Here is a 20,797-nt window from a genome sequence, read left to right as displayed (position 1 = left end):
TTTCTTCTTGGATTGATCCCTTGATCATTATGTAGTGTCCTTCATTGTCTGTTGTAATGGTTTATTTTTAATGTTTATCTGTTTTATCTGAGTATTGCTGCTCCCACTTTCTTTTGGTTTCCATTTGCATGGAATATCTTTTTCCAGCCCTTCACTTTCAGTCTGTATGTGCCCCTAGGTCTGAAGTGGGTCTCTTGGAGACAGCATATATAGGTGTATTGTTTTTGGATCCATTCAGCCAGTTTATGTCTTTTGGTTGGAGCTTTTAATTCATTTACATGTAAGGTAATCATTGATATGTATGATCCTATTACCATTTACTTTATTGTTTTGGGCTTGTTTTTGTAGATCTTTTCTTTCTCTTGTGTTTCCTGTCTAGAGAAGTTCCATTACCATTTATTGTAAAGCTGGATTGGTGGTGCTGAATTCTCTTAACTTTGCTTATCTGTAAAGCTTTTGATTTCTCTTGAATCTGAATGATATCATTGCTGGGTAGAGTTATCTTGGTTGTAAGTTTTTTCTTTCATCACTTTAAATATATCCTGCCACTCCCTTCTGGCCTCCAGAGTTTCTGTTGTTAGCCTTATGGGGAATCCCTTGTATGTAATTTGTTTCTTTTCCCTTACTGCTCTTAATAGATTTTCTTTGTGTTTAATTTTTGCTATTTTAATTGATATGTGTCCAGGCATATTTCTCTTTGGGTCTATCCTGTATGGGAGTTTCTGGGCTTCCTGGATTTGGGTGTCTATTTCCTTTCCCATGTTAGGGAAGTTTTCAATTATAATTTCCTCAAATATTTTCTCATACCCTTTCTTTTTCACTTCTTCTGGAACCCCTATAATTCAAATGGTGATGTACTTAATGTTGTCCCAGAAGTCTGAGACTTTCCTTATTTCATTCTTTTTTCCTTCAACCATTCTTTCAGCTGTCTTATCCACTCTTCTGCCTCAGTATTCTGCTATTGGTTGTCTCTAGTGTATTTTTTATTTTAGTTATTATATTCATTGTTGATTGTCTAGTCTTTATTTCTTCTAGATCCTTCTTAAACATTTCTTGTGTCTTTTCAATCTGTACTGCCATATTGTTTATTTGTGCATCCATCAATTTTGCATTTATTTCTGAGGATCATCATTACTATCATTACTCTGAAATCTTTTTCAGATAGACTGCCTATTTCCTCTTCATTTCTTTGGTCTTGTGGGTTTTTACCACATTTCTTCATCTGCTACATCTTTCTCTGTCTTTTCATCTTGTTTAATTCACTGTGAGTGGGGCCTCTTTTCTGCCGGCTTCAAGGCCATTGTTCCTCTTATTTGTGGAGTCTGCCCCCCATGGGTGGGATTGGACCAGTGCCTTGTGAAGCTTTCCTGACTGGGGGACTGACACCTCTGTTCTTGTCTCTCTGAAGGGTAGGTGTCATGTCCAGTGGGATGTTTGGGGGTGTCTGTGACCTTGATATGACTTTGGGCAGCCCGTCTGCTAATGCATAAGGTTGTGTTCCTATTTTGCTGGTTTTTGGTGTGAGATGTCTGGCAGTGGAGTTTGCTGACCTTTGGGTAAGGTCAGGTCTTCGTGGTGAGATGGAGGCCTTTCAGAGAGTTCTCACTGATTAATATTCCATGGGGTCAGGAGTTTTCTGGTGGTTCAACATTCTGGGCTCAGGTCTCCTACCTCGGAGGTTCAGGCCTGACGCCTGGCTGGAACACCAAGATTCCACAAGCCACACGTCATAGAAGAGAAAAAGGAAAAAACAAATAGAAAAAAAAAAAAAAAAATCAAACAAACATACAAACCAAAAAAAAAAAAAGAATGGACAGACTAAACCCCAGGACAAATGGTAAAAGCAACACTAAGCAGATAAGAACACCCAAAGAAATTTCACACACTCACAGAAACCAAGACAGAGAGAAAAAAGAATTAAAACAGGAACCAGAATAGAAGAGAGCAATCAAACCAGTAAACAAGCCCTATACAAAACAAAAAACCTGGGAAAAATGTAATATAACAAGAAAGTACAGTAAAAATTGGAAAAAAATCAATATGTTTAAAAATAACCACTTTTTTTCTTAAAAGAATATTTTTCTTTTTATTATAGCTTTAAATATATATTAAGCACAAACAATTATACATATATTTTAGTTTTAGCTAAAAGTAAATTGGGAAACATTTCAAATTTCAAATATAGCTTCTTCTAGCAGGCAAACTATAAAGGAAGTATATGTAAAAATAACATCATTTTTAAAAGGGAAAAGTAAGTAAAAATAAAAAAGGAATAATTTTAAAAAGACAACAACAAAACAATACAAGAAAGAAAACAGACAAAATGGAAAGTGATAAGACGAATGTGCTTCTGTTGTCCTCTGTTGCCCTCATCACACGGTGAACCCCAGCCAATCTGCCTACTGGGGAAGTTCTGTGATATTTCTTGGAAGGTCTCTGGCTTTCTGTGGGCAGTGTGGAGTCGATTATACTCAGAACTGGCCTGGCTCCAGATTGTACTTGCTTCCAAAGTCCATGATTGCCTCCAGAAGTCCACAGTCTCAGGCTAATTAGGGAGATTCAGTCGGCCGCACCTGTGGCTGCAGGAGTGAATTCCCTTCCCCTAGTGCTCAGCTTTGGTTTTGGCCCTCTGTCTGCCGTCTGCTCCCTGCCCAGACAAGACGGGGTAAAAGTAGGGACTGCTTAGGGCTCCCTTGCTCAGTTGGGCTGGGGAGACAGACGGAACCGCAGACACAGTTGGCATGTGCTGGGAGTGCTTGCAGCGGCTGAGGCCTGAGGAAAGCTGCTATAGTCTGCGGCGGGTCGTGCACTCCCCCAGGGCAACTGGCTCTCGGTCTAAGGTCCCTGGGCTGAGTGAAGCTGCATGTGCTCCCAGGAGGGTATGGGCAGTGGCCTGCACCTGGCACAGCTTGGTGGCAGCTGCAAGCTCAGGGGTCGCCACAGTGGACTCTTGTCCTGCACCTCTGACACTCACACAGGCTTTTGCAGCGGCCAGCCGGCCAGCCTTCCCTCTCTAGGATCATAAGCTGCTGTCGGGGCTAGTCCCACTTCTGCCACGCATGCCTGCCTTGGTGGCCTGCCAGCCTGTACCCCTCTGTGGCCAGAGACTGCAGATTTGTCTCGCCCTCTGCCTCCGGCACTCACAAAGACAGTGTCCTGCAGTCTGTGAGCGCACAATGATCTCTCGTCAGCCCAGGCTTTTCCCTGGACTCTCTCAGCTATGTCTTAGTAGCTTCCTCAGAGCATCTTCACGTCAGTCAACCCCAGTCCTCTCCCTGGGGTGTAACCCCTGAAGCCTGAGCCTAGGACCCAGCCTCCACTTGCCTCAGCTGGTGTGCAGACAAGTGTTTCAGGCTGGGAAGTGCTGGTTAGCACCCATTCCTGTGGTGAATTCTGTCTGTTTTGCCTTCCAAGCACCTGTTGCTGCGTTGCCCTCTGAGGTTCCAAAGTTGCCCCCCGTCCCCATCCATGAGGCGTTTTCCGTGTGTGGAAACTTTTCTCCTTCAGGGCTCCCTCCTTGAGGCATAGGTCCCCAATTCCTTTGTCTCTTTTTTTTTTCTTCTGTCTTTTGCACTACTTTATTCTGTGGAGACTGACTTGCCTTTTTGGAAGTCTGGGGTCTTCTGCCAGTGTTCAGAAGGTGTCCTGTAGGAGCTATTCCTCATGCAGATGTAGTTTTGATGTGTTTTGGGGGAAGAAGGTGATCTCCACACCTTACACCTCAGCCATCTTGAAAGTCCCCCTAAGAAATCCCAACAGGACTATCAAGGAATACAAGCTTTCTTTTGAGGGTGATAAAAATGCATAAGATTTATAATATGATGAAGGTTGCCAACTCTAAAAATACACTAACAAACATTAAATTGTACACTCGAACTGGTTATGACACGTAAACTATATCTCACGAATCCTAATTAAAAAATAAAATACTGCTAGTCCTATCTTATACCTTATTAAATTACTATCCTTCCCTCCTTATATATATGTATCCTTGACCCCTTGCTTTTAGCACATCTTTGTTCCCACTAAATGACAATACAGGTAGAAATATCAATTTATTTTCATAGACTTTTGGCACTGGTATTCTGAAAAAGTGTCATATGGGCCAAAATCACCACAAATAAAAAGTACAGGAGATAATGCCAAGGTAACTACATAATAGAATTCCCTTCTTTCCAAAAGAGATTGTTTTGTTCCAGTCCTCCATACTGCCAATCCATTACCACCAGCACCACCACCAGCATGCATGCACACACCAGTGATGTTCAAGGAATAATGCTTACTAGTTATTCAATGCTTACTTAAAATATTTTCTATCCATCTTTTAAAAATGGAGGAAAAAACCCTGAGATTGTGCGAAGTTAATGGACTTAGGAGAACACATGAAACTGAACTACAATGCTCTCTCCTGAGGCAATAATACAGTACCCTCAAACTGAAAGGCAAGGAGTAACATGTGCAATGTAAAAATTGAAATTTTTCTTACTCCAGTTAAAATTCAAATTAATACTCCCCCCACCCCAAGCCTCCAGGAAGCATCTCATTTTTAATTCTTATAATTCTGCTACAGTTCACCTGATGGAATATATTTATAGTTTATAGAAGAAATGAAAGAAACCCCCATAGGCTTTCTTTTATTTTTAAGTTTTGTTTTGGCTCATTAATGCTTTCCATCTCATTTCTTACTTTCTACTGGAAAATTTTGCCCAAAGCAATTTTTGACAAATAAATAAAGTTGAACATAGCTCATTTGCTTATATCACTTTTTAATGAAATTAAAACAGACATTTATAGGGATCACAAATGTAAAAAATTCTTATGATGACACAGTTTTGATTTACTAAATTAACATATTTCATCCACAGCCATATTTATGAGACTGAGTTTTCAGTAAATTACTATTGTTATTATCACTTCCATGAAGAATATAATTTACAGGATTTCTAAGAATAATGTATTTTCACAATTCTTTTAACAGCTAATATCAGCTTAATTAGCAAGTAATTGAATTTTAAACTCATGTGTCATAATCTTTCAATCTTTAAATATAGAATTGTCATGAATCTAGAGCAGTAAAAGGAAACACTGATGTCTCAATTCCTTTTTAATAAGAATCTGAATGCTGTCTTCACATCTTACCTAACAAAAGTTCTTCCTGAATCTTGCTTTTCTTTTCTTCATTTCCTGCATTATTATCAGAGTACTTCATCTTTGCTACAGTTTTAAAAACTGATGTTGATTAATTTTTCCTGATTTAATTGTATGTGGCCTTATACTGTCTCTTTAATAAGACTTCAGAAATTCAAAGAATCTATAATTCTCCATAGTCATCTGCTGCCTCCAAAGAAATAGCAAAGCAATGCCTAGCACACAGGTGTTCAGTAAATAAGCTTTTGTCAGATTACTATGTTACTTACTAAATATTTGAGATGTGCCATATATCAGATTTTGTTTAGCATTTCAATTAATCTTTTAAATGATACTTAAAATATTATCATCACCATTACATAAGGAAGTTATTTGAAGTTTAGAGAATTCAACCAGTTAGCTCAAAGGATGTGGCTTATAAGTCATATGACTTTTGTACATTTTATTATGCCTCATTGCTTCCTCACATTGATCCCAAAACTATTACATACACTGTTGACTTAATCACATCCCCAGTACTTGGATTCCCTTGTAGCTCAGTCGATACAGAATCTGCCTGCAGTGCAGGAGACCCAGGTTCGATTCCTGGGTGGGAAAGATCCCCTGGAGAAGGAAATGGCAACCAACTCCAGTATTCTTGCCTGGAGAATCCCACGGACACAGGAGCCTGGCAGGCTACAGTCTGTGGTGTCACAAGAGTCGGACACTACTTAGCAACTAAACCATAAACCATACCCCAGTACTATCTGAAAATTCCGTATCCTATTCAGAGCAGAGATATATTCATTGGAAATAATATTATCAAATTTTAAACATTATTTATATATATTTATCTTATATAATTCAAATTTACTAATAACTACATGTTATCATATTAAACTATGCCTAATGCGAAGAGTTGACTAATTGGAAAAGACCCTGATGCTGGGAGGGACTGGGGGCAGGAGGAGAAGGGCACGACAGAGGATGAGATGATTGGATGACATCACCAACTCGATGGACATGAGTTTGAGTAAACTCCAGGAGTCGGTGATGGACAGGGAGGCCTGGTGTGCTGCGATTCATGGGGTCGCAGAGTCGGACACGACTGAGCGACTGAACTAAACTGAACTGATGCTTTGTATGCAACAATTCTGAATGGTAATTTTCATGACAAAATGGTAAAGCACATACTTGAAGGAGGCTTCCTAGTAAAATACAATTATATCTGTGGTGCAATAAATAAATATATCTTATTGCATTATTGCATTCACTAGAAAATAATCTAAATCTCTAGGGTCAAGCTCTCATACACATACAAATACACAAATACAGTAGTTGAAACCAGGGAAGATGCAATAAACAAGCAGTTAAGCATGGATCACTAAGATCCGTTGGCTTCAAAGGTAAGTGCCAGTATTAGCACTGCAGTGATCAGGGTTCTAAGCTCTGGAACTTCTCAGATTGAGAAATTGATCTGAAAATCCACATCAAGCCAAGATCATGAATTAGAATAAAAGGGTTCTTAGACTATAGTGACCCCTAGCTTCTGATGAAATGTAACCTACAAATTCTCAGTGGAGAAAGTTAAAATCTCCTCAAGATTTCCAGGGATAGAATTTTGAAAAATATAAGCTTAAAATAAGAAAACTACTAAACAACTAGTAAAATCATGAGTGAGTCAACAGAAAGAACAAATGCACACCTTTATATATAATTTATATATAACTTAGTATAAAATGCTTTTAAAAATACAAAACTAAATAAACATTGATTTCACAGTAAGAGTCTGTCAAAAACATGAGATAGAACTTTCTGAAGTAAAATATAATAGTGTTGAAATAAAATACTGAATGGATGGTTTACAGAACTGATTAGAGAAAATAAATCTAAAGATAATTTAAGGGATTATCTAGAATGCAATATATTGAACAAGGAAATGAAAAATATGCAGAAATTAAAAAACTCAGAGAATGAAATGTGAAAGTATTATTGTTCATTCGCTAAGCCATGTCCAGCTCCTTGTGACCCCATGGACTGCAGCATGCCAGGCTCCTCTGTCCTCCAGTATCTCCCGGAGTTTGCTCAAACTCATGTCCATTGAGTTGAGGATGCCATCAAACCATCTCATCATGTGTTGCCCCCTTCTCCTCCTACCTCAATTTTTCCCAGCATCAGGGGCTTTTTCAATGAGTTGGCTTTTCACATCAGGTGGCCAAAGTACTGGAGCTTCAGCTTCAACATTAGTCTTTCCAATGAATATTCAAAGTTGATTTCCTTTAGGATTGACTGGTTTGGTCACCTTGCATTCCAAGGGACTCTCACGAGTCTTCTCCAGCAACACAGTTCAAAAACATCAATTCTTTGACTTTCAGCCTTCTTTATGGTCCAGTTCTCACATCTGTACATGACTACTGGAAAAACCATAGCTTTGACTCTATGAACCTTTGTCGGCAAAGTGATGTCTCTGATTTCTAAATACACTGTCTAGATTTGTCATAGCTTTCCTTCCAAGGAGCAGGCATCTTTTAATTTCATGGCTACAGTCACCATCTGCGTGTATCTAATTGACACTGAGAATAGCCATCAATTTAGTATATAGAGTATGTGTCTAGAATAAAGAAACAAGGGCTGGAAATTTCCCAGGACTAATGAAATTGCAAATCCAATGATAGATAAAGTACTAAGGATAAATTAAAAAGGAATACATTCCCATATACTCCACTGAAGCTACAGAGCTCAAAAGCAACTAAAAGACCTTAAAAGAAGCCCTAGAGAAGAGGCTTTCAAAAGAATAACAATAAGACATCTCAATAATGAAATTCAGATAACACTGAAAATTTTCTTAGAAATGGTGAGATAACAACACGGATTGGGTTTCCCAGAAAAATCTCATTTTTATGAATGGCTGCAAAATTTCAGTTATTAACAAAAACTTCAAAATTCACAAAACAACAGAAATTTTTCTAAAAGAAATTCTAATTGCTGTATTTGAGAAATAAAGATAATTATGCTAAAGTATGATTTGAGATGGAATAAAAAATAAGAGGATTTCATTAAAGATGTGTATAAACAAATATTTCATTAAAAATAATGCTAGACTAAGTGCTAAAATGTTGAGTTCTTTACCCCTCTCTGTATGTGTGTCCTTTCCAATGTGATTTTCAATTTACCTTTGTCAAATGATGGAGACTATTTTCCAACTCTGTGAATCAGATCTTTGTGGTAGCTTTAGTGAATAGAATGTAGCAGAAGTGATGTGCAGTTCCAAGCCTAGGCCACAGAAGATCTTGTATGTTTTGTTCTCTCTTAAAACTTACCAATTCCGTGTGAACAGGTCAAATCTGGCCTGCTGCAAGGCAAGAGGCCATCTAAAGGAGTGCCCATCACTAGCCAACTCTAGGTATAGAGATTCCTCACTGAATCCACTTATCGTGAACACTCGATGTCCAGCTGAGACTAGCATCAATTTCTGAACCATGAATTGAGAAACTGAACCATAAACTTAGCCACTAGGTTTTAGGGTGATTAGTCATTTGTAGTAGCTAATGAATCAGTTCAGTCAATCAGCCGTGTCCAACTCTTTGTGACCCCATGGACTGCAGCACGCCAGGCCTCCCTGTCCATCACCAACTCCCAGAGTTTACTCAAACTCAGGTCCATTGAGTCAGTGATGCCATCCAACCATCTCATCCTCTGTCGTCCCCTTCTCCTCCTGCCCTCAATCTTTCCCAGCATCAGGGTCTTTTCAAACGAGTCAGCTCTTCGCATCAGGTGGCCAAAGTATTGGAGTTTCAGTTTCAACATCAGTCCTTCCAATGAATATTCAGGACTGATCTCCTTTAGGATGGACTGGTTGCATCTCCTTGCAGTCCAAGGGACTCTCAAGAGTCTTCTCCAACACCATAGTTCAAAAGCATCAATTCTTTAGAGCTCAACATTCTTTATAGTCCATCTCTTACATTCATACATGACTACTGGAAAACACTATAGCCTTAACTAGACAGAACTTTGTTGGGAAAGTAATTCTGCTTTTTAATATGCTGTCTAGGTTGGTCATAACTTTTCTCCCAAGGAGTAAGCATCTTTTAATTTCATGGCTGCAGTCACCATCTGCAGTGATTTTGGAGTCCAAAATGAATATATTCATATTAAAATATGACAGAAATAAAACACTAAATAGCGTGGAAATCATGAGAGGATCCTACATATTAAAGTGGTCTAAGTTACAAGGTTATATTGTACAACACAGGGAATATAGCCGATTGTTGTGTTGTTGTTCAGATGCCAAGTTGTAGCTGACTCTTTGTGACCCCATGGACTGCAGCACATCAGGATTTCCGCTTCACTGTCTCCCAGAGTTTGCTGAGATACATGTCTATTGAGTTGGTTATGCTGTCTAACCATCTCATCCTCTGTTGCCTTCTTCCCCTTTTGCATCAATCTTTCCCAGCATCAGAGTCTTTTCCAATGAGTCAGCTCTTTGCGTCAGATGGTCAGAGTACTGGAGCTTAAGCATCAGTCCTTCCAATGAGTATTCAGGGTTGATTTCCTTTAGGACAGACTGTTTTCATCTCCTTGCTGTCCAAGGGACTCTCAAGAGTCTTCTCCACACCACAATTTGAAAGCATCAATTTTTCGGTTGTTAGCCTTCATTATGGTCCAGCTGTCACACCCATACATGAATATGAAAAACCATACCTTAGATTATACAGATCTTTGTCGGCAAAGTGATGTTTGCTTTTTAATACTTTATCTAGGTTTGGCATAGCTTTTCTTCCAAGGAGCATTAATTTCATGGCTGCAGTCACCATCTGCAGTGATTTTGCAGCCCAAGAAAATAAAATCTGCCACTGCTATGAAATGATGGGACTGGATGCCATGATCTTAGTTTTTTGAATGTTCAGTTTCAAGGCAGCTTTTTCACTCTCTTCTTTCACCTTCATCAAGTAGCTCTTTCGTTCTTCGCTTTCTGCCATTAGATTGTTATCATCTGCATATCTGAGGTTATTGATATTTCTCCTGGCAATCTTGATTCCAGTTTATGATTAATCCAGCTTGGCATTTTGCATGATGTACTCTGTGTATAAGTTGAAAAAACAGGGTGACAATATACAGCTTTGACATTACTCCTTTCCAATTTAGTAGCAGTCCATTGTTCTATGTCCTGTTCTGTTAATTCTTGACTTGCATAGAGGTTTCTTAGGAGACAGGTAAGGTGGTCTAGTATGTTGTGATCCACACAAAGGCTTTAGCATAGTCAATGAATAGAAATAGATGTTTTTCTGGAATTCCCTTGCTTTCTCTGTGATCCAGCAAATGTTAGCAATTTGATCTCTGGTTCCTCCGCCTTTTTGAAATCCAGCTTGTACATCTGGAATTTTTTCGTTTGCAAACTGATGAATCCTAGCTTGAGGGATTTTGAGCATAAGGTTACTAGCATGAGGAATAACTGTGAAATGAATATGATCTTTAAAAATAGTGAATCATTATAACTTATATAATGTTGTACATCAACTATACTTCAAATATGAGAATATAAAAAAAAATTTTTATTTTGTATTGGTGTATAGTTGATTGACAATGTTGTGATAGTTTCAGGTGAATAGCAGAAGGATTCAGCCATATATTCACATGTATCCATTCTCCCCCAAACACCCCTAACATCCAGGCTAACACATAACATTGAGCAAAGTTCCATCTGCTGTACAGAAAAGATCCTTGTTGGTTATCCATTTAGAATACAGCAGTGTGTACATGTCCATTCCAAGCTCCCTAACTATCCCTTCCCCTCCAGCAACCAGAAGTTCATTCTCTAGGAGTCTCTTTGTTTTGTAAGTAAGTTCATTTGTATCATTGCTTTTTAGATTCCACATATAAGGGATGTTATACAATATTTCTCCTTCTCTGTCTGACTTATTAAGCACTCAGTATGATAATCTCTAGGTCCATCCATGTTGATGCAAATGGCATTATTTCATTCTTTTTAATGGCCGAGTAATATTCCACTGTGTGTGTATATATATATATATATATATATATATATACCACATCTTCTTTATCCATTCCTTTGTCAATGGACATCTAGGTTGCTTCTATGTCCTGGCTACTGTAAACAGTGCTGAAATGAACATCAGGGTGCATGTATCCGTTCAGATCATTTTTTTCTCCAGATATATGCCCAGGAGTAGGATTGCAGGGCCATTAGCTTGTTAAGGAACCTCCATATTTTTTCTCCATAGTGGCTGTACCAGTTTGTATTCCCACCAACAGTGTAGGAGGGTTCCCTTCACTCCACTCCCTCTCCAGCATTTATTGTTCATGGAATTTTTGATGGTAGCCATTCTCCCTGGTGTGAGGTATTCTCATTGTACTTTTGATTTGCACTTCTCTAATAATTACTGATGTTGAACATCTTTTCATGTGCCTCTTGGCCATCTGCATGTCTTCTTTGGAGAAATGTCTATTTAGTTCTTATGCCCATTTGTTGATTGTTTTTTTTTTTTTTGGGGGGGGGATGCTATTAAGTATCATATTTGTAAGTTTCAGAGACTAATCCATTGTTGGTCACATCATTTGTAAATATTTTCTCCCAGTCTGTGGGTTGTCTTTTTGTTTTGTTTATATTTTCCTTTGGCTATGCAAAAGCTTTTGAGCTTAAGTAGGTCCCATTTGTTTATTTATTTTTTTACTTCCATTATTCTGGGAGATGGATCAAAAAAGATATTGCTGTGATTTATATCAGAGTGTTCTGCCTATGTTTTTCCTCTAGGAGTTTTATAATGTCTGGTCTCACATTTAGATCTCTAATCTGTTTTTAGCTTTATTTTGTGTATGATGTTAAGGAATGATCTAATATCATTTTTTTACATGTGACTGTCCAATTTTCCCAGTGTCATTTGTTGAAGAAACTATCTTCCCAATGTTGCATAGTTTTTCCTTCTTTGTCACAGATTAATTGATCATAGGTGCATCGGTTTATTTCTAGATTTTCTATCCTGTTCCATTGATCTATATTTCTATTTTTTGCCAGTACCATTCTGTTTTGATGACTGTAGATTTGTGTAATCTGAAGTCAGGGAGCCTAATTCCTTCAGCTCCACTTTTCTTTCTCAAGATTGATTGGGCTGTTTGGGGTCTTTTGTGCCTCCATACAAATTTCAACATGTTTTATTCTAGTTCTTTGAAAAATGCCATTGGTAATTTGATAGGAATTACATTGAATATGAAGATCCCCTTGGGTAGTAGAGTCATTAAACAATATTTATTCTTCCAATCCATGAACATGGTATATCTTTCCATCTTTTGTGTCTTTGATTTCTTTCATCAGCATCTTATACATTTTGGAGTACAGTTCTTTTGTCTCCTTAGATAGATTTATTCCTAGGTATTTTATTCATTTTTGTGCAATTATAAATGGAATTGTTAGTGTATAGAAATACAGCACATTTCTGTGTATTAATTTTGTAACCTGAAACTTTACTAAATTCATTGATGAGTTCTAGTAGCTTTCTGGTAGTATTTTTACGATCTTCTGTATATATTCTGTGTATTGCGTCATCTGAAAACAGTGATATTTTAATTTCTTTGACAAGTTGAATTTCCCTTTCTTCTTTTTCTTCTCTGTTTGCTTTAGATAGGACTTCAAAAAATATGTTGAATTAAAAGTGGTGAGAGTGGACATTCTTCTCTTGTTCCTGATCATAGAGGAAATGTTTTCATCTTTTGACCATTGAGTTTGATTTTAGCTGTAGGGTTTGTTGTATATGGTCTTTATTATGTTGAGGCTTGTTCCCTCTGTCCCCACTTTCTGGAGAATTTTAGTCATAAATGGGTGCTGAATTTTATAAAAAACCTTTTTTTGTATCCATTGAAATGATCATATGGTTTTTATTCTTAAATTTGTTTATGTGGTGTATCACACTGATTTATTTGCAGATATCAAAAAACCCTTTCATCCCTGAGATGAATCCCACTCAATCATGGTGTATGATCTTTTTAATGTATTGTTGGATTCAAATTGCTGGTACTTTGTTGAGGATTTTACATCAGCATTCATCGGTGATGCTGGCATGTAAATTCCTTGATTTGTGGTATCTTTGTCTGGTTTTGATATCACAGTGATGGTAACCCAATAGAATGTATTTTAAATTTTTTCTTCCTCTGCAATTGTTTGCAACAATTTCAGAAGGATATGTTAATGTTTCTCTAAATGTTTGACAAAATTCATCTGTGTAGTCATCAGATCCTTTGTTTTCTGGGAGTTTTTAAATCACAGTTTCAATTTCAATGCTTGTAATTGGTCTGTTCATATTTTCTATTTCTTCCTGGTTCAGTCTTGGGAGACTATACCTTCCTAAGAGTTTATCCATTTCTTTCCGGTTGTTCATTTTATTGCGTACAATTGTTCACAGTGGTATTATATGATCCTTTGTATTTCTGTGAAGTCAGCTGCAACTTCTCCTTTTTTATTCTAATTTAATTTCTTTGAGTTCCCTTCCTTTTTCTATTGATATGTCAAGCTAAAGGTTTATCAATTTTGTTTATCTTTTTAAAGAACCAGCTTTTAGTTTCATTCACCTTTGCAATTGTTTTGTCTCTATTTCATTTGTTTCTGCTCTGATCTTTGATTTATTTCCTTCTACTAACATTACAATTTGTTTGTACTTCTTTCTCTACTTGTTTTAGGTATAAAGTTGTTACACTTCAGTTGCTCAGTCGTGTCTGACTCTTTGCGACCTCATGGGCTATAGCACGCCAGGCTTCCCTGTCCTTGACTGTCTCCAGGAGTTTGCTGAAACTCTTGTCCATTGAATCCATGATGCCATCCAACCATTTCATCCTCTGTTGCCCCCTTCTCCCCCTGTCCTCAATCATTTCCAGCATCAGATTCTGTTCCAATGAGTCAGCTGTTTGCATCAGGTGGCCAAAGTACTGGAGCTTCAGCATCAGCATCAGTCCTTCCAGTGAATATTCAGGGCTAATTTCCTTTAGAATTGACTGGTGTGATCTCCTTGCAGTCCAAGGGACTCTCAAGAGTCTTCTCCAGTACCACAGTTCAAAACTATCATTTTTTTGGCACTCAGTCTTGTTTATGGTCCAACTCTCACATCTGTACATGACTACTGGAAAAATTATAACTTTGACTATATGGACCTTTGACAGTAAAGTGGTGTGTCTGTTTCTGAATCTGCTGACTAGGTTTGTCATAGTTTTTCTTCGAAGGAGTAAGCCTATTTTAATTTCATGGCTGCAGTCATGGTCCAGAGTGATTTTAGAGTTCAAGGAAATAAAGTCTGACACTATTTCCATTTCTTTTCCCATCTATTTGCCATAAAGTGAATGGACTGGATGCTATGATCTTAGGTTTTTGAAACTGAGTTTTAAGCCAACTTTTTCACTGTCCTCTTTTACCTTCATCAAGAGGCTCTTTAGTTCCTCTTTACTTTCTGCCATAACGGTGGTGTCATCTGCACATATGAGGTTACTGATATTTCTCCTGGGAATCTTGATTCCAGCTAGTGCTTCATCCAGCCTTGCATTTCACATGATGTACTCTGCATAGAATTTAAATAAGCAGGGTAACAGTAGACTGCCTTGACTAGTACTCCCTGTCCAATTTGGAACCAGTCTGTTGTTCTGTGTCCGGTTCTAACTGTTGTTTCTTGAGGTGCATACAGGTTTTGTGTGGGCAGGAAAGGTGGCCTGGTATTCCCATCTATCTAAGAATTTTCCTAAATCAAATCCCTTATGATTATACAGTGGAAGTGACAAATAGATTCAAGGGATTAGATATGATAGACAGAGTGCCTGAAGAACTATGGACAGAGGTTTGTGACATTGTAGAGGAGGCAGTGATTAAGGCCATCCCCAAGGAAAAGAAATGCAAAAAAGATAAAATGGTTGTCTGAGGAGGCCTTACAAATAGCTGTGAAAAGAAGTGAAAAGCAAAGGAGAAAACGAAAGAGATTCCCATTTGAACAGAGAGTTCCAGAGAATAGCAAGGAGAGATAAGAAAGCCTTCCTCAGCCATCAATGCAAAGAAATAGAGGAAAACAATACAATGGGAAAGTCTAGAGATCTCTTCAAGAAAATTATGGATACCAAGGGAACATTTCATGCAAAGATGGGCACAATAAAGGACAGAAATGGTAGGGACCTAAGAGAAGCAGAAGATATTAAGAAGAGGTGGCGAGAATACACAGAAGAACTGTACAAAAAAGATCTTCAAACCCAGATAATCATGATGGTGTGATCACCAACCTAGAGCCAGACATCCTGACATGCGAAGTCAAGTGGGCCTTAGGAAGCATCACTACGAACAAAGCTAGTGGAGGTGATGAAATTCCAGTTGAGCTATTTCAAATCCTAAAAGATGATGCTGTGACAGTGCTGCACTCAATATGCCAGCAAATTTGGAAAACTCAGCAGTGGCCACAGGACTGGAAAATTCAGTTTTCATTCCAATCCCAAAGAAAGGCAATGCCAAATAATGCTCAAACTACCACACAATTGCACTGATCTCACATGCTAGAAAAGTAATGCTCAAAATTCTCCAAGCCAGGCTTCAATAGTAAGTGAACCGTGAAATTCCAGATGTACAAGCTGGATTTAGAAAAGGCAGAGGAACCAGAGATCAAATTGCCAACAACCGTTGGATCATCGAAAAAGCAAGAGAGTTCCAGAAAAACATCTATTTCTGCTTTATTGACTATATCAAAGGCTATGATTGTATGGATCACAACAAACTATGGAAAATTCTTAAAGACATGGGAATACCAGACCACCTGACTTGCCTCTTTAGAAATCTGTATGCAGGTCAGGAAGCAACAGTTAGAAATGGACACGGAACTACAAACTGGTTCCAAACAGGAAAAAGAGTACACCAAGGCTGTATATTGTCACCCTGCTTATTTAACTTATATGCAGAGTGCATGATAAGAAATGCTGGGCTGGATGAAGCACAAGCTGGATTCAAGATTGCTGGGAGAAATATCAATAACCTCAGATAGGCAGATGACACCACCCTTATGGCAGAAAGTGAATAACTAAAGAGCCTCTTTTTGAAAGTGAGAGGAGAATGAAAATGTTGGCTTAAAATTCAATATTTAAAAAACTAAGATCATGGCATCTGGTCCCGTCACATCATGGCAAATAGATGGGGAAGCAATGGAAAGAGTGACAGATTTTATTTTTGGGGGGCTCCAAAATCACTGCAGATGGTGACTATAGCCATGAAATTAAAGACGCTTGCTCCTTGGAAGAAAAGTTATTGCCCACCTAGACAGCATATTAAAAAGCAGAGACATTACTTTCCCAACAAAGATTCATCTAGTCAAGGCTATAGTTTTTCCAGTAGTCCAGTATAGTAGTTGGACTATAAAGAATGCTGAGTACCGAAGAATTGATGCTTTTGAACTGTGGTGTTGGAGAAGACTCTTGAGAGTCCCTTGGACAGAAAGGATATCCAACCAGTCCATCCTAGAGGAAATCAGTCCTGGGTGTTCATTGGAAGGACTGATGCTAAAGCTGAAAGTTCAATACCTTGGCCACCTGATGCGCAGAACTGACTCATTGGAAAAGACCCTGATGCTGGGAAAGACTGAAGGCAGGAGGAGAAGGGGATGACGGGATGAGATGGTTGGATGGCATTACCGACTCAATGGACATGACTTTGAGTAAACTCCAGGAGTTGGTGATGGACAGGAAGGCCTGGCGTGCTGCAGTCCATGGGGTTAGAAAGAGTCGGACACTACTGAGTGACTGAACTGAATTGAAGAATTTTCCACAGTTTGGTGTGATCCACAAAGTCAAAGGCTTTAGCGTAGTCAATGAATCAGAAGTAGATGTTTTCCTGAGATTCCCTTGCTTTTTCTATGAGCCAAAGGATGTTGGCAGTTTGATCTCTGGTTCCTCCGCCTTTTCTAAATCCAGCTTATACCTCTGGAAGCTCTCAGTTCATGTACTGTTGAAGCCTAGCTTAAAGGATTTTGAGCATTACCTTGCTAGCATGTGAATTGAGTACTATTGTGCAGTATTTTAAACATTTTTGGCATTACCCTTGTTTGGGATTGGAATGAAAACTGACCTTTATCCAATGAACACCATCCTGTGGCCACTGCTGTGTTTTCCAAATCTGCTGACTTATTGAGTTCAACATTTTAACAGCATCATCTTTTAAGACTTGAAATAGCTCAGCTCAAATTCCATGACCTCCACTAGCTTTGTTCGCAGTAATAATGTTTCTGAAGTCCACTTGACTTCACATTTCAGAATGTCTGATTCTAGGTAAGTGACCACACCACTGTGGTTGTCCAGGTCATTGAAACCTTTTTTGTATAGTTCTTCTGTGTATTCTTGCCAGCTCTTCTTAATATCTTCTGCTTCTGTTAGATCCATATCATCTCTCCTTTATTGTGCCCATCTTTGCATGAAATGTTCCCTTGCTATCTCTAATTTTCTTGAAGAGATCTCTAGTCTTTCCCATTTTATTTTATTTTTTTCCCTTCGTTTCTTTGCATTGTTCACTTACAAATGCTTTATCTCTCCTTGCTATTCTTTGGAATTCTGCATCAGTTGGGTATATCTTTCCCTTTTCCTCTGCCTTTTGCTTCTCTTCTTTTCTCAGCTATGTGTAAGGCCTTCTCTGACCACCATGTTTGCGTTCTTGCATTTCTTTTTCTGAGCATGCTTTTAATCACTGCCTCCTGTACAGTGTTACAACTCCATCCATAGCTCTTCAGGCACTTTGTCTATCAGATCTAATCCCCTGCATCTATTTGTCACTTCCACTGTATAATCATAAGGAAGTTGATTTATGTCATATCTGAGTGGTCAAGTGGTGTTCCCTACTGTTTGTTTAAGTCTGAATTTTGTAATAAGGAGTTCATGACCTGAGTCACAGTCTGTTCCAGTCTTGATTTTGCTGACTGTATAGAGGTTCTCTTTCTTTGACTGCAAAGAATATAATCAGTATGATTTCAGTTTTGACCATCTGGTGATGTCCATGTGTAGAGTCGTCTTTTGTGTTGTTGGAAGAGGGCGTTTGCTATGACCTGTAAGTTCTCTTAGCAAAACTCTGGTAGGCTTTGCCCTGCTTCATTTTGTACTACAAGGCCAAACATGCCTGTTATTCTGGGTATCTCTTGATTTCCTGCTATTGCTTTCCAGTCCCTTATGATGAAAAGGACATCTTTTTTTTGGTGTTAGTTCTAGAAGGTCTTGTAGGAGTTCATAGAGCCATTCAGCTTCAGCTTCTTCATCATTTGTATTTGGGGCATAAAGTTGGATTACTGAACAAGCCAAGATCATTCAGTTGTTTTTGAGATTGCACCGAGTACTGTATTTCAGGCTGTTTTGTTGACCCTGAAGGCTACTCCATTTCTTCTAAGGGATTCTTGCTCACATTAGTAGACATAATGGTTATGTGAACTAAATTCACCCATTGCTGTCAATTTTAGTTCACTGATTCCTAAAGTGTCAATGTTCACTCTTGCCATCTCCTGTTTGACCAGTTCCAGTTTACCTTGATTCGGGGACCTAACATTCCAGGTTCCTGTTCAGTATTTTTCTTTACAGCATTGGACTTTACTTCCACCATCAGACACATCCACACTTGGGCATTGTTTTTGCTTTGATCCATCTCTTCATTCTTTCTGGGGTTATTTCTCCACTCTTCTCCAGTAGCATATTGGGCACCTACTGACCTGGGTAGTTCATCTTTCAGTGTTATATCTTTTTTGCCTTTTCATACTGTTCATGAGGGTTCTCAAGGCAAGAATGCTGAAGTGGTTTGCCATTCCCTTCTCCAGTGGACCACATTTTGTCAGAACTCTCTCCCATGACCCATTCATTTATAGAGATTTTTCTTATTTGTTGAGGTAAAACTGTATTTCTGTAAACTTCCCTCATAGAAGTGCATTTTCTGCATCCTCTAAGTTTTGGACCATTTTGCTTTCATCTTTATTTGTCTCTAGATATTTTTTTATTTCCTCTTTGATTTCTTCAGTGATCCATAGCCACTACATATTTATGTTTTATATGTTTTTTTCTTGTAATTGATTTCTAATCTCAGTATTGTGATCAGAAAAGATTCTTGATATGATTTTAATATATTTTTTTAATTTACCAAGGCTCTACTTGTGGTCTAGCATGTGGTCAATCCTGGAGAATGTTCCATGTGCACCTGAGAAGAATGTGTAGTCTGTTGCTTTTGGATGGAATTCTCTATAAATATCAGCTTAATCCATCTTGTCTAAAGTATCATTTAAGGCCCATATTTCCTTATGAATTTTCTGTCTGGATGATTAGTCCATTGATGACAGTAGGGTGTTAAAGGCCCTCAACTGTTATGATGTTACTGTTGATTTTTCCCTTTAAGGTTGTTTGTATTTGCCTTACATATCGAGGTGCTCCTATGTTAGTGCTCCGATGCATATAAATATGCATACATATTTATAATTGCTATATCTTCTTGGATTGAACCCTTGATCATTGTTTAGTGTCCTTTGTCTCATAATAGGCTTTGTTTTAAATTCTATTTTGTCTGATATGAATGTGCTACCCCAGCTTTCTTTTTATTTCCATTTGTGTGGGATACCTTCTCTCATCCCCTTACTTTCAGTCTGTAAGTGTCCCTAGATTTGAGGTATGTTTTTTGTAGACAGCATATTTATTAGTCTTGTTTTTGTATCCACCCTGCAAGTCTATGTCTTTTTGTTGGTGAATTTAACCCATTTACATTTGAGGTAATCATTGATATGTATGGTCCTATTACCATTTTCTTAATTTGAGGTGTTTATTTTTTATGTATCTTTTCTTTCTTTTTTGTTTCCTGCCTAAAGAAGTTCCTTTAGAGTTTGTTGTAGAACTGGTTTGGTGGTGCTGAATTTGCTTAACTTTTGCTTTCTCTAAAGCTTTTGATTTCTCCATCCAATCTGAGTAAGTCTTGTTGGGTAGAGTATTATTGTTTGTAAGTTCTTCCCTTTCATCACTTTAAATATATGGTACCATTCCCTTCTGACTTGTAGAGTTTCTGTTGAGAAATCAGCTAATAACCTTATGGGAGTTCCCTTATATGTTATTTGCCATTTTTCCCCTGTTGATTTTAATATTTTATCTTTGCCTTTAATTTTCATCAGTTTGATTACTATGTGTCTTGGTGTGTTCCTCCTAGGGTTTATGCTGCCTGGATCTCTGTGTTTCTTGTACTTGGCTGACTATTTCCTTTTCCATGTTAGTGAAGTTTTTAGCTCTTATCTCTTCAAATATTTTCTCAGGTCCTTCCTCTCTCTTCTCCTTCTGGGACTGCTATAATGCAAATGTTGGTGCATTTAATGTTGTTCCAGTGGTCCCTTAGGCTGCCTTCTTTTTTTCATTCTTTTTTCCATATTCTGTTTTGCCTCAGTGATTTCTACCATTTGTCTTCCAGGTCATGTATCCATTCCTCTGCCTTAGTTATTCTGCTATTGATTCCTTCTAGTGTATTGTTCACCTCTGTTTGTTCTTTAGTTCTTCTAGGTCTTTAGTGAACTTTTCTTGCATGTTCTCCATTCTTTTTCCAAAATCCAGGATCATCTTCACTATCATTATCCTGGATTCTTTTTCTGGATGGTTGCCTATCTCTACTTCACTAAGTTGTTTTTCTGGGATTTTATCTTACTCCTTCATC

At 38.1% G+C, this 20,797-nt stretch overlaps 1 long non-coding RNA gene across 1 annotated transcript; it reads left to right on the top strand.

The window, feature by feature from the left end:
• Nucleotides 1-270: 270 nt before the first annotated feature.
• LOC122706872 lies at nucleotides 271-20,328 on the top strand. Its single transcript, XR_006344487.1, has 3 exons — nucleotides 271-576; nucleotides 2,212-2,214; nucleotides 20,170-20,328. It is a non-coding gene; the product is annotated as an uncharacterized LOC122706872 (long non-coding RNA).
• Nucleotides 20,329-20,797: the final 469 nt, after the last annotated feature.

The sequence above is a fragment of the Cervus elaphus genome, chromosome 13 (genome assembly GCF_910594005.1).
Source record: "Cervus elaphus chromosome 13, mCerEla1.1, whole genome shotgun sequence".
NCBI classification, from domain to species: domain Eukaryota; kingdom Metazoa; phylum Chordata; class Mammalia; order Artiodactyla; family Cervidae; genus Cervus; species Cervus elaphus.
The sequence above is the reverse complement of the archived record's forward strand: the minus strand, read 5'-3'. Positions and strand labels throughout refer to the sequence as shown.